Source organism: Scyliorhinus canicula, chromosome 16, assembly GCF_902713615.1.
Source record: "Scyliorhinus canicula chromosome 16, sScyCan1.1, whole genome shotgun sequence".
Lineage (NCBI taxonomy): Eukaryota > Metazoa > Chordata > Chondrichthyes > Carcharhiniformes > Scyliorhinidae > Scyliorhinus > Scyliorhinus canicula.
The window spans coordinates 60,096,606-60,119,328 of record NC_052161.1 but is presented as its reverse complement, the minus strand read 5'-3'; the positions used below and the strand labels follow the sequence as shown (position 1 = coordinate 60,119,328).

The window sequence follows — 22,723 nt, the reverse complement described above, 5'->3', positions numbered from 1 at the left end:
TGAGGTCAGGGTGCCCTTTGACCATTCGCCCCCGCGGGCTGTTTCTACCTTCATCTGCTGTACCGCTGAACGTGTGTGGTGCGCAAAAGATTGAGTCCCGGGATCCTCTTCCCTAAATTACCCAGCCAGGGTGAGTATCTCTGGATTGGTGGAGGTTGCTGGAGACAGCTGTGACGGAAAGTTAGTTTCACGTCCCTGTCTGTGCCCTCGACCTGCACCCAGAGACACCCCGGGGCACCAGGCTGGTGATGACACTGACTTTCCGTCACAGCTGTCTACAACAGCCTCCACCAATCCAGAGATACTCACCTCAGCTGGGCAATTTGGAGTCTGAGGGGGGGCCATACCCATGAAACGGGGGATGAGATGGTGTATGAAGGGTGGGGGGGGGGGGGGTGAAGGATGGGTATGAAAAGACCTAATAAAGGTTGGGGGTGTGAAGGGAGGAGTCCTGAAAGGGATGGTGCTCGAAAGGGTTTGGTCAGGAGGCCTGTAAATGGGGTGCCCTCAGCGACCCCATAGCGGGATGTCCTCACCTGAGCGGGGGGGGGGGGGGGGGGGGGGGGTAATGTACATGTGTGCGAGGGATGGCATTACCCGTGGGTATGGGGTGTGGGGGTCCCTCAAGCTCACTGAGAGATCAGGGCACACTTTCAAAATGGCAGCCCGATCTCTGAGGAGCCGATCTGGCCGACAAGTTCAGCTCCTCAGTGATGATAACATTTCTAATTGTGGGCTAGCCCAGGAAGAAACTCCCCAAAGCTCCAAAAAGTGAGTGAAGAGTAGGTGAATACCGATGTGGATCTCACCCAAAAATCAGGTGGGAAACATCCCACCAAACTCACCCAAGAAATATTTTGGTTGAATCGTGTCCTGTGTCTGTAATTATAATGTTTGAATTATTTTGTACCTCCTCATATCCTCTTATTTTTCATCGATTTACAGTGTTTCCATTTAGTTGAGAGTGTGACAGTGGCCATAAAACTTGGTAGTTTGTGCCAAAGTTGCTCAGTGTTTAACAGAATGGAATGTCGTTTTTAAACATGTTCACAAGTGATCATAAATTACAGTTTTAGTTTCATGATGTCCTCTGGCTACAAGAAGTTCACTCATATCAACACAAACAAACTCTTAGCCACAGTTTAATTTTATTGGTTATTTGAACATTCAAATTAAATCTAGACAATTACAATTTAAATCATTGTAAGAAAATCAGTATCTGCCGCCATTAAGTTTTATTCTTTTAAACCATTTTTATATTCTTTAGCCTTCCCCATTTACTGCTTTCCCCCTCAGTGAGATGGTACAATCTGTAGAAATGGTCTATCCCGGGTATTGTCCAGGCTCCTCTGCATTGGCCAATGAGGGACTCAGATGGTTTGATGAAGAGTTGGTGAAGCTGACAAGTTACAGGACAGCGAGACTCCCAGTGACAGAGGCTGAGATCTGAATGAACGCTCTGGATGGGAGTCCGATCGTCTGTCAGCAAATCCTCACAGCAACAGAATCAAGCTGTTGATTTATTTGGAGACTGCAGTGATTGTTGGCCCTTTCTCCGCTGTCACAGATGGAAAGCCTTTTACCCAATGGGGAACGTTTTTGTGAAGGATCAGCAAGTGAAAGATAGGGTGGCAGAGTGGATTTATTATACCCTCTGTGGCTGGATTGAATATTGTTATTACACCATCATTATTTAAAAAACACCATAAACTACACACTCAGAGTACACTGAAGGTTATTGTAACAGCTGTTATAATGTTTTACTATTAATATCATGAAACAGATGAAGATCCAAACAAAATATCTTGTTAATCTGCATTTGGACACCAGATTACATCTATCTCCCAGTTATTTAGGTTATATGATAATTTAAAGGAGGTGATTTTAAATCTACCCACTTGGTGAAACTAGGTTAAACAGCTCACCCAAAATGGGCGGGACCTCATTAACATACAGGGACTAGGTTCTAGTGATATCATCGGGCACCGACTGTGCTGCCAACTCTGTCCTGAACCCAGAGCCTGAATCTGCAGAAACCAGTGAGTTTCCAAATCCCCTCAGCACCCACCCAATATTGAAAAATTGAAAATCACTTATTGTCACGAGTGGGCTTCAATGAAGTTACTGTGAAAAGCCCCTAGTCACCACATTCCGGCGCCTGTCCGGGGAGGCTGGTACGGGAATCAAACCGTGCTGCTGGCCTGCTTAGTCTGCTTTAAAAGCCAGTAATTTAGCTCAGTGAGCTAAACCAGCCCCTGGAGTTACCCTTCTGGAGTTACAAAGAGGCCCATGTTAAGCTGATTATTGTTTTAAACATGTTTAAATAAGAATTATTGTGACTCTGTCCAATTGGTTCAATTGTCTCCAATTGCCCAAATCTTTTCTTATTTTGTTCTTTTTCACACTCAGAAAACACTCCAAGGATATGGAAATAAATGCTATTTGGTTCACTTATTAGTATGGATAGCATTTCAGAATAAAGTGCAGGGGTTTAGAATAATTACAAAACAATTATTGTTTGAAAATTAAACACACATGAATAAAATGCTAATTTCAGAGAAGGTGAAAATAGAGTGTAACTAAAATGTAGCCGATTAAACCTGTTTATAGATCCGGGAGCATCAATATACTTTTCAAAATGTGTTTAGTTTTAGTTGGGAATGTCATTGTCGGCCTTGATGGAAAGGCGTAATTCACAAAGAGCACTGAGATATTCTTCATTGTCAGGATCGGACTCCAAGGCCTTTTCAAAGTATTTAATAGCTTCACATCTCTCACCATCCAGCTGGTGCAGGAACCCAAAAACACCAAGGGCCTTGCTTTCTCTAGGATTCCTGCGACGCCATCTTATTGCTATCGTCTCCAAGTTTTCTCGACATCTTTTCTGATGTATTGAATCATAATTGACTTTGATTCCTTTCAGAAAATGGGTGATGGCATTTGATTCTGATTCATGTGATTTAGTTCAAATAACCCAGCCTGTAAACATATTGCCTGCTTATTCTCTGGACGTATATCTTCCAATGTCAGTAAGTGGCTGTAGACCTCCTTCGCTTTGCGATGTTCGCCATTTAATGAATAAATATCTGCCAAATCCAGATGGAGTTTAACAGATGTATATTGTCGATTCTCTGTTGCCTTTTGAAAATGATACTTGCACAGTTTCATCAATTGAGCTTTCTGTTGGAGAGCAGCATTGCGAGGACCTTGGGCTGGAAACTTTGTCAGTTGATCAAATTTGACTCTGTAACACCGGCCCAGTTGATGGTGCAGGAAGTTAGAGTGTGGGGTAATTTCCAATCCTCTCTTCAACAGCTCCATAGCTTTTTCCACATCTCCGGCCTCTCTGTAAAATCTTGCTGCATAGCGAAGCACATATGGAAGATCAGGGGACTTCTGCAACGCTTTTTTCAACTAATTCCATTCCATCAACTGAATTGAGTATATCCCCATTCTGATGGAACTGCAGTTTTAGAGCCAGCAGCACCATGGCTACAGAGTCATCTGGATCAAGCTCCAGCACACGTCTCCACTGCCTCACTGATTCACTGGGCTCTTGATTCTGTGCTGTACCAGAGAACTGCTCCAGTCGGGACAGAACAGTTGCATATCCAACATTCCAGTCTGTATTATCTGGCTCTTCCACCAGAGCCTTTTTGAAACATTCCATTGCATCTTCATAATCTTGACTATTACAATTCAACAGAGACCAACCCTTCTCCCCGTATACCTCAGGTATCAGTGCTGAGTATCGAGAGGCTTCAGGAAATTGTTGACAGATCCTCTCCAGTTTGTCGAGGTAGGACTGAGCCTCTGTCAGTTGTCCCATGTGATAATATACCCAGGCATAGTTTCCATAGGTGACGATGATTCTTTTGTCAAATTCATCTTCATGATTCTCCCTCAGAAACTTTTCAGCTTCCTTTAAGTTTTGAATCGCCCCCTCACAGATTCCTTGCAGACAGTTTACAAAAGCGAGATGGTTGTAAGACCTGGCTTTATATTTCACACCAAAATCTATTGAATCTTGTAATCTTTGCCTCAAATCATTCAGATCAGAGTTTTCTCTCTGTGGAATCCACGTGAAGTGACATTGAAGCCAATCAAGCTTCACTTTCAACAAATCCTCCTGTGCGTTACTGCAAGAGAAAACAAAATTCATAACGCACCTTGTCTGAAGCTCTAACTTGTCCATGTTTCACATTTGACTCTTGGAATCAATTCTAACCCTGGCCTTTATGGTTAACGCTAGATGATGCAGTGTTGATATTTCGCAATGGTACAGCACCATATCAATCAATTTATATGCCAGAATTCTGCTGGTTACTCTCAACATTGAAATTACAAGTGAATCATTGTTGATATTCCATGTATAATAAGAACATAAGAACATAAGAACTAGGAGCAGGAGTAGGCCATCTGGCCCCTCGAGCCTGCTCCGCCATTCAATGAGATCATGGCTGATCTTTTGTGGACTCAGCTCCACTTTCCGGCCCGAACACCATAACCCTTAATCCCTTTATTCTTCAAAAAACTATCTATCTTTACCTTAAAAACATGTAATGAAGGAGCCTCAACTGCTTCACTGGGCAAGGAATTCCATAGATTCACAACCTTTGGGTGAAGAAGTTCCTCCTAAACTCAGTCCTAAATCTACTTCCCCTTATTTTGAGGCTATGTCCCCTAGTTCTGCTTTCACCCGCCAGTGGAAACAACCTGCCGGCATCTATTCTATCTATTCCCATCATAATTTTAAATGTTTCTATAAGATCCCCCCTCATCCTTCTAAATTCCAACGAGTATAGTCCCAGTCTACTCAACCTCTCCTCATAATCTAACCCCTTCAGCTCTGGGATTAACCTAGTGAATCTCCTCTGCACACCCTCCAGTGCCAGTACGTCCTTTCTCAAGTAAGGAGACCAAAACTGAACACAATACTCCAGGTGTGGCCTCACTAACACCTTATACAATTGCAACATAACCTCCCTAGTCTTAAACTCCATCCCTCTAGCAATGAAGGACAAAATTCCATTTGCCTTCTTAATCACCTGTTGCACCTGTAAACCAACCTTCTGTGACTCATGCACTAGCACACCCAAGTCTCTCTGAACAGCGGCATGCTTTAATATTTTATCGTTTAAATAATAATCCCGTTTGCTGTTATTCCTACCAAAATGGATAACCTCACATTTGTCAACATTGTATTCCATCTGCCAGACCCTAGCCGATTCACTTAACCTATCCAAATCCCTCTGCAGACTTCCAGTATCCTCTGCACTTTTCGCTTTAACACTCATCTTAGTGTCATCGGCAAACTTGGACACATTGCCCTTGGTCCCCAACTCCAAATCATCTATGTAAATTGTGAACAATTGTGGGCCCAACACGGATCCCTGAGGGACATCACGAGCTACTGATTGCCAACCAGAGAAACACCCATTAATCCCCACTCTTTGCTTTCTATTAATTAACCAATCCTATATCCATGCTACTACTTTACCCTTAATGCCATGCATCTTTATCTTATGCAGCAACCTTTTGTGTGGCACCTTGTCAAAGGCTTTTTGGAAATCCAGATATACCACATCCATCGGCTCCCCGTTATCTACTGCACTGGTAATGTCCTCAAAAAATTCCACTAAATTAGTTAGGCACGACCTGCCCTTATGAACCCATGCTGCGTCTGCCCAATGGGACAATTTCTATCCAGATGCCTCGCTATTTCTTCCTTGATGATAGATTCCAGCATCTTCCCTACTACCGAAGTTAAGCTCACTGGCCTATAATTTCCTGCTTTCTGCCTACCTCCTTTTTTAAACAGTGGTGTCACGTTTACTAATTTCCAATCTACCGGGACTGAGGAAATGAATAAATGAATGTTATAAAAATAGGATTATTAGTTAAAATAGTATAGATAATAGGGCTGGTCCGATGGTAGTGAGCTCACAGACAAAGGACAAAGGGATTTAGCAAAAGCCTGGTTTGAGACCCTCGGGGGAGGGTAGCCGCATGGTGAGCATGGTGAAAAGGATGCTGGGGTTACAATGCAAAGTGACCAATTAGGATATAGGGCCAGGTCAGGAGGTGTATAGAATGACCAATGGGAAGCTTATAGGTGAATCTTACTGTGATTTTGAATACATCAGCAGATACCCTTTTGTCTTCTGTCTCTCTTGCTCTGGAGCTCACAGGAGATGGCTGTGTGTTCTGGAGTTCTACGAGTAAGCCAGCCTTGCAAGTTACTTATTATTAAATGATACTATACCTACAAATCCATCTCTCATTTTATTGAGCCAGACTACCGGGTGAAGAATTTAAAGATCAACATTTGGTGCCTGAAACCCGGGTTTCTCCAGACGATCACTGGCCAGCTGCGAACTCAGAATTAGGCTGATTTTGGACACGGAAAGTGGACATGGGCCCACAACGTGAGTAGCCTAAAATTGCCACGTTGATCTCCCCTTTCCCATGGACTGATTGGCCTGGTCAATCGCGGCTGGCACGGCACGATCGTCTCAACGAAATCAAAGGTCAGTCAGGGGATTAGAAAAGTTGGAAAATCAGTCGATGTAGGTACGACTAAGGGTTGGTTTAACTGATGGGATGTAATAGTTACGTTACAGTTCAGTTAAGGGTTGGTTTAACTGATGGGATGTAATCGTTACGTTACAGTTCAGTTAAGGGTTGGTTTAACTGATGGGATGTCTTAATTGGGACAGTTCAGTTAGAGGTTGTTTGTGGGATTCAGTTCCATGTGTGTTTTGGGAACTATAGTTGGTTAAGTTAAAATTGTTTCCTTGGACTGTAGTGGTGAACAACGCAGTCTTGAGGACTAATTCGAGATAATGGGGAATTGCTTGGATAATACGAGTGATCCAAACAGTTTTTTGCAAATATTATGTGATATTTATCCGGATAAAGCAAGAGATTTTAGAAAACTATCAGCAACTTTAAGAAATAAATTGGGAGACGAATGGCCAGGAGGGGGCACTAAAGATCTGGACTTAATTAAACAAATTCAGGGTGAAATTTGGAAGAGACATCAAAGCCTCCAAGCAAAAGAGTTGATTGGACTATGGGGACAATATTGTCAAGAGGAGAGGGATAAGATCATGTTATCAAGTTGGCAAGACAATGCCCTTAAAATGGGGATTCCAATTAGTGAAGGCGGGACTCAGAAAACTCTAGAGGTCTTGAAAAAGGAGTGTGCATTTATAAAAACGCGCGAGTAAAGAGAGGGAGCTGCCTACTGGGGCAGACACGAGTAAAAAATGGGCTACGTAGTTCAATGGCTGGCCTTGCATGACAGAGGTAGACGATGACTTAGATAATTGGACCATGTCGGGTAGAGTCCCCACTGCACCAGTAGCATTGCCTGCACTAATTCCAGAGTCCCCAGGATATCATAAATTATATCCAGTTGCTCCTTCCCAGATTCACATCATACCAGCCTCACCAGTCCCTTCGGTTGCGGTTAGAGAAGAAGAGCTCGGTTCCACAAGCCCCGTTAGTTCTAGGACCAGATCCCGGACAATAAGAGAGGGGTCTGATCCTATACGGCAACAATTGCCCATACCACAGGGATCCCTTAAGGCCGAAGTCTTGAGACAGACACATGTAGGAACAAAGAAAACGGGGGGAATGGTTCTGAGGGGCCGGAACTCCCCCTAGTGGAAGGGAAAAACGTTGAAGTCTCTGACGAGCCAGAGGAATCCGCTAAAGCGCCCCCTAGTGAGACTCTGAGACAGTTGCGGTTAGGAAGTTACCGAATCCTGACGCTGCGACAGCCGCAGCTCAACCCACTATAGATATTTATTTCCATGGAGACCCAGTGAGATGATGGCTATTCTGGCTGCAATCCCAGACAGGAAGAAATCTCCTGCTGCTTTCGTGGACTATCTGAGAACTACCATCTCAGTTTACCAAGCTTACTCTCGGGACCTCTGGGCCTAGTCCACCAGGTTTTAACCCCAGCAGAATACCGCAGTCACCTTAACCATTTAAATTATGCTAGCCACGCCGCACTCCAGCAAGCCCATGCCTTGGACGATGATAGACAGACACAGATCCTGAATGCGTTGAATGCCACGTTTCAAAAGCCCATAAACATCTTTATTATCTTAGATATCAAACCTAAAAAGCCTGAGGAGCCAGAGGACTTTCTGGAACGCTTTAATGAACTCTACCGTGCGCAGTCAGGCGACTTGCTGTATCAGAATGGCCAGAATTCCCCTCAGTACTGTGCTATGTTAATGCATTGCCTACCACCTTCTGTGGCCACTGCCGTGAAATGTAATAACATGAATTGGACAGAGAACGACCCTTCCCAGATGGCCCGGGCAGTCAGATTTTATTGGAAGGAGGGTGAAGGCCAGGAAGGAGGCTCAGTTACAAAGATTAAGACGGAGTACGTGATCAGTGCAATCAGAACTTCAACTACCACTATCCGACCACACCCAGCATTTGTCGGGGTTCCAAGGCCAGATGTGTGAGTATCCTATTTCTGACCCTATGGTAGTCACTTACGAGAATAAGTCTACAGATCATCGGTTTGTGGTGACTACTGGATTGGACTGTAACTTGTTGGCCAGAGATTACTGTGTATCTTCCAGCTACAGCTCGAGTGCGGGGATGAAGGGGTAACGGTTCAATCATGGAGGACGAGACAACAGTGCTATATTTCTGTCACGCCACAGTGGTGGGCGTTAGATATTGAACATTCACTGTGCCACGTTACACTGGCCTATGATAGAACCGGACAGAACAGGAGTTGGAGGACAAATACCAGCCGTTAATTGGGACCGAATGGTCGGTCAAGATTACAGCCACAGTCACGGGAAAAGAAGGTACAGCCGATTTGTTACAATACCACCACATTTATGGCTACAGTCAGCTTCTGTAGGCCCTCACATTACACGTCAAGTCCAAGACCAATACCATGCCAAGGATTTGGGGCCTATGGTAAGGAGGGCAGTGGATCATTCAGATCCAACGGAGCCATCTGGCGCCATCCTGGTTGGGTAGCTATAGAAAAGTATCGATTGAGACCTAAAATGTTTCTATTGTATCTGGGACTGGGCCGGTATCAGCTCATTAGTATGCAGATCGTTTTCCTATTTGCACCTTTGGCTGGGTTTCTGCAACTGCCTTGAAACCGGTTTTTGTACCTGCAAAATGCTAAATGCTTCTGCAATCTGTGTGTCCTTACTATGGCTGTTTTTCCCTGTATTCTTTGCGGTTCTCCATTTTGTAGACAGGTGTCCATCTTAGAGGGCTACAAATGGTTAACAACCTGAAACATTATCAGACATGTCCAATGAGGAGTATGGAATTCGGAACGACCAGGCACTTCGCATTTTAACAATAATGTCTGATTCAGAGATTAATAATGGCCCAGATATTCCAGTCGGGTGTGACTGACACTGACTGATTTAATTAGAATCCAACAACAAGCAGAGTCGTGTTGCCAAGTGCTGAGCTTAATCCCAGTGAAGGAAAGATCATTGAACATTGTCGGGATACAGGGAAGTGACAATTGTTGGAGGGGGAGTGATGAACATTGTTGTCGCGGGGTGTGAACATTGTCAGTGAAGGGGGCGGACGGGTGTTGAGCATTTTCAGGAGGGCGTTGAAAACTGTTGGCCGGGGACTGACATCAGTCAGTGCAAAGGTGGAAATCAGCACTTTAAACTTGCCATGTCAGTGGATCCCGGGGTGAATCAACAACGACATTTAGTCATTGGCCACTCCCCAGAACGGAAGATTCAGGAATATTTACAGCTACTGTCAGCTTCTGCTATTGAGGATGGGACAGGAGACACAGAAATTGAAGCAACAAAATAGTCACTGGATCAGAGAGCAGGACCTGAGTAAATAGCTCCAGATAACCAAAATCCAGAAAGTCTGTCTGAGGGCACTTACTGAATATCTGATTAAACATTCTGACAGTACAGAATTGACAATACAATTAACTTGTATTTGATACAAAGTCTGAGTGGAAATTAATTCAAATTACATTTGAAAGATAACCTGATACAATATTATAAACAAATCTGCCGTTTATCTCTTATTTCGTCTGACAGTCGGCAGTTTTGGTAAACTCTCCTTGTGTGTGTGCACACAGCTCAAACTGAGACAAGAGGCATTTGGAGAGAGTGGGAATTCTGTACAGTGGGGAAAGGAGCTTTCAGAGTAAGGGGACTGGATCAAACTAGGAAAGAGGAATCTTCTAACTGGTTTATATTAAATTGCCAACAAACTAGTTAATATAATTAGGTGAAGAAATAAACATAAACCAGTGATCGAAATAAAACAAAGTTAGAGATGACAGTGTTGGAGTTGTCCTGTATCTACAGCACCTGGGAGTGTGTGGAAGCAGTGTGATCTGTGGGAACCACATCTACACCAAGTGTCTGTAACGGGAGGAATTTGTCCATCTGTCACAGATTGGGAGATTTACCGCAACACTTTGACCTTGAGTTGGAAAAAAGGAAGAGATTCGTGAAAGTAAACTTGGCTCCCGTAAGAGACAGCCAAGAATGGTTATAATGGGGATTTGGTAAACATTAATGATGCTGAACAAATGTTTTGGATTGATCGTCAAGAAGAAGAGTCACTATTAATGTGAACAAAGCTGCCAAATGCAGTGCAAATTATTTACCACCTTTAGTTTGTATAAACGGAGGGACTGGGGATAAAAGAAAGGGAGAGTTGCCCACGCTGGGATGTTTCTGTCCAAAGGGCATTCTGCCACTTTGCCAGCTGGTACTGTCACCCTACCCCTGCTGGTTGGTGATACATCAAGTGGAAGGAACGGAATTCAACCTGTTTCACACACCCTGACTATCCTATCCCTCCCACTCATCCTACCAACATGTTAAATGCGGCAGGAATGTTCTGGTGGTGCTCTGGGCTGTGAGCTTACGATGCTCGGTTTCCTCTGCCCATTCCCCCCTCTCCCATTTCTGGATATTGTGACAGAAGTAAATCCAGAACCGTGTTTGTCACCCAGGGGTGAATGTGTGAGTTTCCTCCCATTTCAGAACACTTTCCAACACTGACCCCTGTGCTTCAATTAGTGTCAGATGAAGGACACGATGCATTAAAGAAAGATTTGAATATCTATGACATCTTTCACCATCCTCAGGATGTCCCAGTGCATGTTCCTGTCAACATTTTAAGCGTAGTCACTATTGTGATTCAGGAAATGTGGGAGCAAATTGGTGCACAGCAAGGGCCCAAAAACAGTGGGAAAATTACTAGATCATTCTAGTATTTGCGATTTTGTTAAGAGATAAACTTGGACCCATACACCTGGTGTACATTTTTTTGATGTCGGGCCATGGGAAGCTGATGTCCAACTGAGTGGACAGACAATGTTATTTGTTCAATACAGCATTGAGCATTGGCCTGGAGTTTGTGCTCAAGTCACTGAAGTGACATAAACCCACAACACAGTGACTTAGAGGCAGCTGTGACCACCGAGCTACTGCTGTCTGTACTGTACACACTATTGACACATGAAAATCTCTCTTACCCCATGATGATCTGAGCGAATAGACAGGCTGCTCACTCACTTTAACTTCTGTTGTCTGACTAGCTGGAAGAACAAAATGCGGTGTCCATACATCCAACACACACACATATATATATACTCACCAATCACACCCTTCGTACCATACAGAGTTCAGTGTATGCGTTGGGATTGAACTTGACACAAAGAAATGAAACCAAAAGTAATTCATCAATTGCTGAAAAGTAACATCATCAAAGCAAAATAAGATACCCTTAATTAATGTTTATTTGTTTATTGTTTCCGACTTCTGGATCAGAATATTCAAATCCATAACATTGGTAGCTATGGTGCTTCAGAAGTGAGCGATCCTCCAATTGGGAAGTTGCATGTACTCCAATCACCTCCAATCTGCCCTGCAGGGCAACCAATCATTGGACTGAAAATGAAAAATGAAATCGCTTATTGTCACAAGTAGGCTTCAGTGAAGTTACTGTGAAAAGCCCCCGGTCGCCACATTCCAGTGCCTGTTTGGGGAGGCTGGTACGAGAATTGAACCCATATTGCTGGCCTGTCTGGGTCTGCTTTAAAAGCCAGTTATTTAGCTCACTGTGCTAAATCAGCCACCAGTGCCCACATGGGGACCTCCTGCTGTGCGGAAGCCTCTGAGTTGATGTTGTCATGGTGATTTGATGTTTTATTTGTGAATTGGAACCACACACAGCCATTCAAAACTCTTTACCTGTCTCTCACAAAACATGTTCAGACACAGCACTCGTGTTGAATAAACAGCAGGAGCTTAATTTCCAGTAAGGATAATTTAGAATAATTTCTGCTATTGTGAAGTTTCTGAATGGAGAGTGGGTTGTTTATGGAAGTGTTGTGGTTTATTCCGGGGTGTGACAGGGTGTTGCTATTACCTGGCAGGGAGGGCAGTAGAGTCGGTGACCTGTCCACACAATGGCTACAATATGGGCAGCAATTGCTGTGTCTTTGGTTCTGCTGCCCAGATGGAGGAGGGGCTGCCCAGAGGAGCAAACCCTGAGTCAGTCCCTCAGTCAAACTGGAGCTGAGCTCCTCCAAGCACCGTGAAAATAATAGGAGACAGCCAACACATTTGATTATTTCAGTGAGCAATCCGTCCTGCGTTCCCCTTTCTCAGCCTTTCGAGGTCCTCACTTGGGTCCCTGAAACATAACTCGTTTCAGACCTCAACTTGTAGGGAGCTGCCACAACCAGCCGCCTGATGTGGCTGCAGTTCACACGTATCTGGTGATTTCACCACTCGCTGATCCTACATACGGCATCATAGCACAGTCGTTAGCACTGTGACTTCACAGTGCCTGGGTCCCAGGTTCGATTCCCGACTTGGGTCACTGTCTGTGTGGAGTCTGCACATTCTCCCCGTGTCGCCGTGGGTTTCCTGTGGGTGCTCCGGTTTCCTCCCGAAAGACAGGTTGTTAGGTAATTTGGGCATTCTGAGTTCTACCTCTGTGTGACCGAACAGGTGCCGGAATGTGGCGACTAGGGACTTTTCACAGTAACTTCATTGCAGTGTTAATGTAAGCCTACTTGTGACAATAAAGACTTATTATCATTATTAAAAAGGTACATGCAGTGCCACTATCTGAGTTGACAGTTGTGATTGTCAGTCGGGTCAAATGTCATGTGAAAACGTGTTCACTGTCCCGTGTCCTCCCCTGTGAGGTCATTGAACCTTTTTCTGGTCCTGAGAGCCCTCTTCATGCTCTTGTGTTTAATTTCTCTTATTCAGAATTGCAGCAATAGCATTCGGCAGCAGTCCCTTTAAATTCATGGCTTTAAAGAGGGAAGGCTGCCTTTAAGAAGAATGTGCTGTCTGCACAATGTGCTCTCTGTGAATGCCCCATGCCCTGCCTGAACACAAGCAGAAATGCGTACCCTGCTCAGATCAATGCTGCATCAGGGAATGAGAGACAGGACCAAATTTGCATGCTCACTATCTGCATAAAATCTGGCATGAACAATGATCCCTGTGTTTCAAAAATGGCATGACCAATTTCTATCCCACTGTATCCATCATAATAATAATAATAATAATCACTTATTGTCACAAGTAGGTTTCAATGAAGTTACTGTGAAGAGCCCCTAAGTCGCCACATTCCGGCACCTGTTCGGGGAGACCGGTAAAGGAATTGAACTCGCCCTGCTGCCTTGTTCTGCATTACAAGCCAGCTGTTTAGCCCACTGTGCTAAACCAGCCCCTGATAGCTGGTCTTTTCATATTACCTCTGCTGTATAGACTCTGCAGGTATGTATTCACCAACTTCTCAATCGTCAACACACCCTCACCCACCTTCCCCAACCTCATCAACCCCATCATTCCCAGCATCATCCTGAGGGTCACTGCCTGATAAGAACTGGTGTTCCTGAGTTTGGGAAGCTTCCTTTCATCTCCCAATTGGTGTCCACAGCCTGTAATATTTTCATAAGGCCCAACGTCCAACACCAGTCAAGCCTCGTGTTGAGCTGCTGGTAGCAGAGTGCGTCAGTGAGTCTGAAACAGCCTGAAACCAGTTTCCAGGGCAGTTCAGGCTGACTGCATTGATCTGTTGCTGACCTGCAGTTTTCAAACACGAGTTCAACATGTGCTGAACTCTCAATGTTAACATGAGCAACATCATGTGTGTTTCACACCAGACTGTGATTGACACCCAATAGTAAAGCTGAAGACAGAACTGAAACATTTCATGTGGATAGAATTGAGTGAAATCTGTGACCAGCAAGGAGACAATCTATAATCCCAAACAAAATATAAACAAGTGAAATGAATCAAACCAACGTAACAAAGCTAAATGATCAAGCGTTTAAAAAAAAATATTTTTATTGGCTATTTCAGTTTACACTTAGTAACACTTTAGGTTTAATATTTACAGCACGTGTGGTTCTTATATTCATATTGATATTGTCTTTCTTGGTGTGTCTTCCTTCCACCCTTCCCTTCTCCCCCCCCCCCCCTTCTTTGTATCCCCCTTTTTCGTTGTACTGTCGCCTGGTTCCTATTCTCCCCTTCCCCCGCTTTCCTTTATGCTTTCTGCTGCCTGCCTTGCAGGTTTGGGGTGGGATGGGGGAGGACCTTCTGGCCCCTCCCACCGTGCTTCCCCCTGTAGCTCCCCTGAGTTCTCTCCTCTCTCTCCCCCCCCCCCCCCCCCCCCCCCCCCCTGTCTATCTTCTCCCATCTCTCACATTTCCCCCTACTCGCAGTTGGCTTCGAGCAGGTCTTGGAACAAGCTGACGAATTGGCCCTATGTTTTGAGGAAGCCTTCTACCGACCCTCGGGTGGTATATTTGATCTTCTCCAAATGGAGAAATTCCACCGGGTCTGCCAGCCAGTCTGCAGCTGTGGGTAGTGCTGCTGATCGCCAGCCGAGCTGGATTTTCCGGCGGGAGAATAAGGGAAGCGAAAGCTTTCCGCCGTCCCTCTCCTCCATGTGTAGCTCTGACTGCTCTGATACCCCGAAGATTGCCATCTTGGGCATGACTCCACCCTCACTCCCACAACCTCGGACATTGCCTCGGAGAAGGCTGTCCAGAACCCGACAAGTTTAGGACAGGCCCAGAACATGTGGGTGTGGTTGGCCAGGCCTCTCTGGCATTGTTCACATTTATCCTCCTCCTCTGGGAAGAACGTGTTCATTCGGGTTCTGGTCAGGTATACTCTGTGCACCACTTTGAACTGCATTAGGCTGAGCCTTGCCCAGGAGGAGGTGGAGTTGGCCCTGCTCCAGACTCCCCAGCCAGTTCTGTCCCCAGTTTGTCGCCCTATTTTGCCTGGCTTCATCCAGTGGCAATCTCGCCCTGTCCAGTAGCTCTCCGTAGCTTTTTCCTGCAGTATCCCCCTTCCTTACTGTCTGTGTTTATCAGATCTCTAGTAATGTGGGGCTGGATTCTCCGTTTTTGGGTCCAAGTCCCCATACCATGAAAACTGCCGTCAAAAGACCACAGATTCACCGTCTTGCTGGGGGCCAGCAGGCAGCCGTTGTAGACCTCACAGCTCTCGCTGCCGATACGGCCCCCAGCACTCGGGTCAGAGGACACGCATGTGCAAGGCGCCGGCCTCCAGCGGCTGCACCGTGCTCTGTGGCGGACTCAACCCGTGGACCTGGACCGGTAAAATAGTGCCCCGCATCGGCCGCTCGCACGCTCTGGACCGCCCGCAAACATTGCCCCCAGCCCTGAATGAAGCCCCTCTGCCCACCGATTGGCCTTCCCCCGACTGTGGTGGCCTCGGGCTAAGTCCACAGTCGCCTCCCGATGTTCCTGGACGGTGGGACAATGAGAGGTCCATGCCGTCGGGAATTTGGCCGGTTGGGGACGGAGCATCGCAGGGCGGGCCTCAGGCAATGGCCTGAAGCAGTGGATATTTGGCACGGTGCACTCTACCAGTCCGCCGATTTTCGGGGAGCGGAGAATTGAAGAACCGGCGCTGCTCGCAATTGTGTACGCCAAAACGGATTCTCCGCCCCATCACTGAACGCGATTTCGGCGTCAAGGAGTGGAGAATCCAGGCCGTGGTCTCCGGGGTACTGGGGTATCGAACTGTCGCCTTGTGGAAAAAGTGCTTTACCTCTAGATGTCGAAGTCCCTGTCCTGTCGGTAGTTCCACCTTCTCCGTCAGTTCACTCAGTGTCTCTATTCTGTCCCCTGTTAAATATCCCTGACTGTCAGTGTCCCCCCGTCCTGTCTCCATTTTTTGATGGTGGTATCTAGCATGGCTGGTGAGAACTTGTGGTTTCTGCAGATGGGGGGCACGGGTGACATCTTGGTCAGGCCGAAATGTTACCTCATCTGATTCCACGTCCTTAATATGGCTACTCCCACTGGGCAGGATTAGTATTTCACCAAAGGGGGGAGGGATGGGAGCGCTGCTGTGTCGAGGGCCCGGAGGACTCCTCCATCTGCACCCATTCCGTGGTGGGTCCACATACCCATCCTCTCACTCTCTCTGCCGTAGGTGGCCAATGGTAATATTGTAAATTTGGTTGTGCCAAGCCGTCCCTATCTTTTCTCCTTTGCTGTGTTGATTCTGGAACTCTCGGGTTCCTTTGGCTTTGATCTTTGGGTCCTCACTGTCCACAGGGATAGTGCCAGAGGACTGGAGAGTGGCGAATGTTGTTCCTCTGTTCAAGAAAGTGTAATTATAGGCCGGTTAGTCTTACTTTGGTGGTCGGTAAGTTAATGAGAAAGGTCCTGAAGGATAGGATTTATGACCATTTGGAAAGATGCAGCTTAATCCGGGATAGTCATCACAGATTCATGAAGGGTAAGTCTTGCCTCTCCAATTTGATTGAATTCTTTGAGGAGGTAACTAAGTGTTCGTATACATGGATTTTAGTAAGGCATTTGATAAGATTCCTCATGGTCGGCTTATGAAGAAAGTAAGGTGGTGTGGGATAGAGGGAAATTTGGCCAATTTGATAAGTAACTGGCTATCACATAGAAATCAGAGGATGGTGGTGGATGGAAAATTTTCACACTGGAGACCAGATACCAGTGGTGTACCATGGGGATCAGTTCTGGGTCCTCTGCTATTTGTGATTTTTATCATTAACTTGGAGGAGGAAGCTGAAGGGTGGGTCAGTAAATTTTCTGATGACACCAAGATGGATGGAGTAGTGGATGAGGTGGAGGGCTGTTGTACACTGCAAAGAGACATTGATAGGATGCAGAGCTGGGCCAAAAATATGGCAAATGGTGTTTAACCCTGATAAGTGCGAGGCGATTCATTTTGGTAGAAAAAATTTGAATGCAGATTACCGAGTCAATGGCAGGGTTCTGAGGAATGTGGAGGAACAGAGAAATCTTGGGGTTATGTCCACTGATCTCTGAAGGTTGCCACTCAAATGGATAGAGCCATGAAGAAGGCCTATAGTGTGACAGCGTTTATTAGCAGGGGGCTTGAGTTTAAGAGCCACGGTGTTATGCTGCAACTGTACATGACCCTGGTGAGACCATTTGGAGTATTGTGTGCAGTTCTGGTCACCTCACTATAGGAAGGATGTGGAAGCATTGGAAAGGGTGCAGAGGAGATTTACCAGGATGCTGCCTGGTTGCAGGATAGGTCTAATGAGGAAAGGTTGAGGGAGTTAAGGCTTTTCTCTTTGGAGCGGAGGAGGATGAGAGGCGACTTAATAGAGGTTTATAAGATGATGAGGGGGATAGATAGAGTGGACGTTCAGAGACTATTTCCTCGGGTGGATGTAGCTGTTACAAGGGGGGCAGAACTATAAGGTTCAGGTTGGGAGATATAGAAGGGATGTCCGAGGTAGGTTCTTTACTCAGAAAGTGGTTAGGGTGTGGATTGGACTGCCTGCTGTGATAGTGGAATCGGACACTTTAGGAACTTTCAAGCGGTTATTGGATAGGCACATGGAGCACACCAGAATGACAGGGAGTGGGATAGCTTGATCTTGGTTTCGGACAATGCTTGGCACAACATCGAGGGTTGAAGGGCCTGTTCTGTGCTGTACTGTTCTATGTTCTATGTTCTATGTTCTTACAATCCCCCCCACACACAAATGCCATGATCATTTTGTCTATGTTTTGGAAATGAAGATAAGATCGGTATTGAGCTGAACAGGAAGAGGAACCTCGGTAGCAGTCTCCACCCTCCCTGCCAGGGAGAGCGGGAGTCTGTCCCATCTCTGTATGTCCTTTTTAACTTCCTCTGCCAGGCTAGTCAGATTCCACTTATGTATCTGTGTCCAGTTCCGGGCTATTTGGATCCCAGGTAGGGGAATTTGTTTTGGGCTAGCTTGAATGGGAGTCCCTCCAGCTCTGTCCCTTCCCTGTTTGGGTTCACTGGGAATACCTTGCTCTTGCCCAAGTTAAGTTTGTAACCCGAGAAAGTTCCAAACTCTTTCAGGAGCTGCATGATTGCTCTCAGGCCTTCCTCCGATTCTGAGTCATTATTACATTCATCAACCGCCTGATGCTCGCAGTAAGCTGCCTACCCTTGACAAAACCTGTCAAAAGCAAGTGAGTTTGGGGTACTTTGGGTTCTATCGTGGGACGAGGCAGGATGCCCGCTCTCCGCGATACTTTTCGCCTTGGCATTAGAGTTGTTGGCAATGGCACTTAGGGCGCCGAGGGATTGGTTGGGAGGGGTTGCTGAGCATAGGGTTCCGCTCGTGTGGATTTCTTGTTATTATACATTTCGGGCTCGATGGTAGCAGTGCGGGGATTATGGAGATCTTGGGGGAATTTGGCCCGTTTTCGGGATATAAATTGCCGATGTGGAAGAGTGAGGTGGAGGTGTTCCCAATTTATTCCAGAGGGCAGGAAAGGAGAGTAAGGCAGTTGCCATTTAGGGTGGTGGGGATGAGCTTCAGATACCTAGGCATTCAAATGGCCCAGAGTTGGGCCCAACTACATAGATTGAACTTGTCTCAATTGGTGGGGCGGGGCGGGGGGGGGGGGGGGGGGGGGGGCGGGGCGGGGGGGGGGGGGGGGATGAAGGTGGATTTTAGGAGTTGGGATGTGTTAGCGATGTCACTGGCAGGGCGGATGCAGACAGTGAAAATGATTGCACTGCCTAGGTTTCTGTTTGTGATTCAGAACTTCCCTATTTGATCTTCAGTCTTTTTTCAGAAAGTCAATGGCTATGAATGAAGCAATGTTATCTGAGGTAACTAAAAATCCATCAAATCGGCAAAAAAAATGAAGTTGTTCTGCACAAAGTGTTTGTATCAAAGCTGAGTTTGAAGATCTGAACCAGACACACAGCTGGACACAACAGCAGGTACAAACCTACTCAAAGGAATTGCTGACCAGAAAGGCCCTGAATAATCTATGTGGATTGCTGGAAAAACATGAGGAGTTAAAGATTATGTTGAATGCTACTTCAGAAAAGGCTGCATTGGAACTATGAATAGTGACAAAGCAATGTCCTGAAGCTCAACATGAGTTCGCAAGAGGTCAACAAGAAAATACACAGTTGAATAAACAGCTAATTGTCCTTCAAGTTAAAGTTAGAAACCACCATCGTTCTTTCCCACCCGGTAACGTGGAAGCAGACGCCCTAGCGAAGGCAGGCTCTCGACATGGCCACTTTTGGCAACCCCCCGAGAGCGTCCCAGTACACACGGCCCAGGTCTCACAGACCAATATTCAAGACTTAGCCCAAGCACAAAATGAAGATGAGGCACTAAAGGAAATTTTAAAAGGAAACTCCCCAGCCCCATGATAAGTTTAAAGATACTTTGACAATCCATGAGGGAATCGTTTTAAATGATGGCATTTATGTGGTCCCCACCCAGGAGAGAAACCAGATTATTTGCAAATCAATGATGGACATGGACACCAAGGGATAGAATCCACCCTTGCCCACCTCAGACCTCTCTGCTGGTGGCCCGATTTAAAAACTGACACTAACCATTACGTTGAGAATTGTTTAATTTGCGCACAGAACAACCCGGACAGACATGCGAAGAAAGGCCAGCTAAGACACACCGGCCCTGTTAATGGCCCGTGGACAAACTTGCAGTTAGACTATATCGGTCCCCTCCCCCCCCCCCTGCAGAAATGGATACAAATATGTGTTGGTCGTCATCGACACATTCACAAAATGGGTAGAAGCTTTCATTCACGAACAAATACGATCAAAGCCACGGCAAAAATTCTAACTGAACAGATTTTCACTCGATGGGGACTCCCGGAGTATTGAGTCGGACCAAGATTTGTGCTTCACAGGTAGGGTCATGTAAAATGTCATGACGGTTTTTGGCATAAAACAGAAGTTTCACATTGCCCATCACCCGCGGTCCTGTGGAACGCATGAATCGGACACTAAAGGCCACACTTAGGAAGTTGGTACAGCAGCATAATACGATATGGGACACAGTGCTCCCATTCACACTGATGTTATTAGAAACACGGTGTCGAGTTTGACAGGTAACACCCCCCATACCCTCATGACCGGACGACCCATGAAGGGACCGAATATTTATTTGGGATTGATTTGGCCAGACCCGCAGTCACCGCCCTAACCCACGAGAAAGTGGTCCAAAACATGTTGGAGAATATTAAAGCAGCACAGCTCACTGCAGCTGTTCGACTAGGCGCTAGACGAAAGCAGAGTAAGGCCTGCTTTGATAAGACAGTACACCCGACAGAGTATACAGTCGGAAAGCAAGTCATGATCTCCCTGTACAATCCCAGTTCATTCCTCTCCCTAAATATTTAGGGCCCTCCTCAATTTCTGACAAAGTCAGTCCCTCAGTTTACAAGGTCACATATCCTAATGGAAAATCAGGACGGTCCCATGTAAACTAGCTTAAGGTTTATGGAACACAGTGCAACCACTCACACCACCTCTCATTGGCAATGGCAGACAACGGAGACCTGCCCACTGACACCCGCATCCTGCCCTCCCCTAGCAGTGACAGCACATCCACAGACACGACCTTGACCCCACCCCCAGAGGCAAATTTCACCCTGGCACTCGATTCGGCTGCTAGCGACGGCGATAGCGACAACGACAGCGACAGCTCAACTGATGCCCTTAATAGGCCTGAACAATCGAAACACAGACCAGGCTCCAGTCACTACGGCCCCAGTGACACTGACCACGATATGTTCAGCCCCTTAGAGACACTTTATTTGCCGTTACCAGAACCTGACCCACCACCCGACGATAGCGACACCCCCCTTGCCCCCACCGCCCTACAGAATACAAAACACTGGCATCGCGCCAATTCCTTTCATCTGACACGGAATGACGAGATGGACCCCACATTGGCACATGCCACATTGGCACTAAAACTCCAGGCACAAGTTTGGCACCCGGGAGATGGTGATAACTCCGAGTCAAACTTCCACGATGGTAACTCCTTTGAGACCCTTTTTGCAATGGAACCTTGAGGTGTCCAGATGATGAGAGAAAGGAACCGATTGAGATTTACGGTGTCCTACTCCCTGATGGAACCAGCCCACATTCTTCTTTAATTTGTTTTCAATGTTGAATATTCTCTCTCTTGTACAACTTTGTGTGTCGAACCCAGGCACGTTTCTTTATACAGTCATGACTACTCCTCTGACACCACATGGCAGTTCAAGGCACAAGTTTGCTGAAAGTCCATGTGCCCACATTCTTACCATTCTTGGAAGGTCACTCAGGCAGTGGAGTAATGGCACTGATCCCCGTCCTGCCTGAGGACCCCCTATACATTTGGTTAGCCAAGCTCGGGTAGTGGAGCAACGACACTGATCACCGCCCTACCTGGGGATTCCACCCATTCTTGCCCTGCCGCGTATCATATGCACCCCATTCAGAGACTTATTTTCTAAACACTTTTTCTGTTATTTTTACATCTGTGGTTTAAAGAATGCACTTTTGCCACAACCTTTGCCCCCTTTCCGGCGGCCCTTCGGTTGCTATCGCCCCACCTGCTATTTACAATGTTCAAAACACTTGATTGAAATGAGTTTGCAGAGGACGGAGAAATTGTCTGCCCACTCAGCCCATCAAACACAGGCTGCACTGTGACAGATTTTTTTTCGGATGTCTTGTCTCCCAAATGGTTGTTTTAAAAGAATGAGGGAATCTCATATGGTGACGATACTAAATGGGAAATTGGCGTTAAGGAGAAACAGACAGGCAATTGAGATATTAAGCAACAAGATAATAACAGATATGCTTGTACCCCCAGGAAAATACGGACATACCTCAAGACAGAGAAAAATATGGACAAGGTGAAGACGAACCTGATGATCTGCATCATGATCGTCGTGGGATCACTACAGTTGCGCGCATTAGCGGATCCTACACCCCTCACCACACAGGCCCTAAACATGACTACCCACCACGATACGCCCAGCCCGGACACTGCACCACACATAGAAACAGCCACTGATACCCCCACATGGTGTGAGGATATCATAAAATGGTACTCCCTGTCGTACACAGTAGAGGCCCTACTGGTTCTCGCTATACTTTGCAGTATCCTCCAGACGATCAGACTTTGGAAATGGCGAAGGAGAGCCTCCCTCCACCAGTATAGACACTTGGAGCCCCTTTCCTTGGACTCCAGAAAAGCCCACACTCTTTCTGAACCCTTCCTCCCTAATAAATTGCGCGGTTGTTTTTTTTTAATAAAGTTACCTTCTTTGTACATGGACATTAGTGTTAAGTAGAAATGTGATGCTGCTGTTGTGTACTTTATATTGCAAGAT

At 46.2% G+C, this 22,723-nt stretch overlaps 1 protein-coding gene and 1 pseudogene across 1 annotated transcript in view; one reads left to right on the top strand and one right to left on the bottom strand.

The window, feature by feature from the left end:
- LOC119950988 (interferon-induced protein with tetratricopeptide repeats 5-like) overlaps positions 1–22,723 on the top strand; it is a 999,792-nt gene that overhangs the window by 525,994 nt on the left and 451,075 nt on the right. The gene's annotated exons all lie outside the window — the stretch shown is intronic.
- Positions 1,981–11,606, bottom strand: LOC119950958 (annotated as a pseudogene).